The sequence below is a fragment of the Egretta garzetta genome, unplaced genomic scaffold (genome assembly GCF_000687185.1).
Source record: "Egretta garzetta isolate BGI_Z169 unplaced genomic scaffold, ASM68718v1 scaffold131, whole genome shotgun sequence".
Taxonomy (NCBI): domain Eukaryota; kingdom Metazoa; phylum Chordata; class Aves; order Pelecaniformes; family Ardeidae; genus Egretta; species Egretta garzetta.
The window spans coordinates 8645-9973 of record NW_009258478.1 but is presented as its reverse complement, the minus strand read 5'-3'; the positions used below and the strand labels follow the sequence as shown (position 1 = coordinate 9973).

Genomic DNA, 1329 nt, shown 5'->3' with positions numbered 1-1329 from the left:
TTTTTTTCCCCTCTTTTTTTTTTTTTTTTGTTTTTTTTCCTTTCCCCCTCCTTTCTCTTCCTCTACTTCTTTTGGATTTTAAACTCTTGTGATCTTCAAGGAAACCATGGTGCTTCTCCACCCCTCCCCGGTGTTCACAGTGCCCTTGTTTCTGAAGCCTTTTCAGAGCAGAAACTGCCGATGGGTCCGTGCTTGCGTTGCAGCAGCCTGGATGCAGTTTACACTTTAGCGGGACCCGGTTTCTGTGCTGCTGTGTGAATGTTAGCGATGCCCTCTCCCTCCTCCTCCTCCTCCTCCTCCTCCGGGGCTGCGTGCCAGCCGCCTCGCGCCAGCCTGGGCAAAACCTCCCAGGCTGGGACAAATATGCATGGCCTCTGGTGTCCGTACTGTTACCGAGCATCCGGGATGCCCGTGCCCAGGATGCCCTTCCCAACGGCGGGCAGCAGCCCCGTGCCTCCCCCTGGGCCTGATCCGCTTCCATCCCCCCGCCCGCCGGGGTGGCTTTGGGAGAAGCGGATGGCGCAGAGCTCCCGCCCCGGGGAAAGGGCTGCTCCTTGGCCAGGGTCCTGCTGGCCCCGGGGCGCAGCCGGCAGCCCCCCCTGGAAGGGTTACCCCTGGTTGTTTTATAAATATATATATATTTTTTGTAGCAAGGTATTGTTACCTCACGTTAGCGCTGGGGGCCGGCGCACAGCCGTCCACGGACGCACTCGCATCCCTAAACTGGGCTCGAGCGAGGCAGCCCCCCCCCCGGGTTCGCCAGGGGGGCTCGGTGGTGGCTGGGGGTCCCCCACCCCGGCGCTGGGTCCCACTCCCACCACCAAGCCCGGCCGTAGCCCTTCCAGTGCCCGTGGCCGTCTCCACCGCAGAGCTGTACACGCTTCCTTTTTCTGATGTGGTTTTTGGAACCTCTGCCACGGTCCGTTGCCCGGGACGTCGCCGGCAATGCAGACGCGGGCGGGCGCGGGTTGGTTCTCTACACTCGCCTGCGGGCGCGTTGTAACCAGACCCTCCGGCATCCGTGTCCCCATTTTGCTAAAACTTTTTAACCCAGGGTATTTCGTGCTGAGTGACTGAATGTAGAGGGGGAAGCAAAGCCGGCCTAGCGAAGCCTGTATGGAGATTGTAAAGCGCTGAAAAACCTTTTTTTTTAAAAGCCAGCGAGAAATGTGCCCTGTACTGAGTTATTGTTTGAATAAAAGTTTTATTTATTGCATTGAGCTGGGCCTCGGTGTCTTTCTCGGCTGCCCTGCCTGTGTGCTGCCCGTCACCGTCTGCGCTGCCCATTGCACATTGCCATACTACTTTTTTTTTTTTTTTTTTTTTTTT

At 57.5% G+C, this 1329-nt stretch overlaps 1 protein-coding gene across 1 annotated transcript in view; it reads left to right on the top strand.

Moving 5' to 3' along the window:
- Positions 1-1329, top strand: part of BAIAP2 (BAR/IMD domain containing adaptor protein 2) — a 71620-nt gene that overhangs the window by 66838 nt on the left and 3453 nt on the right. The gene's annotated exons all lie outside the window — the stretch shown is intronic.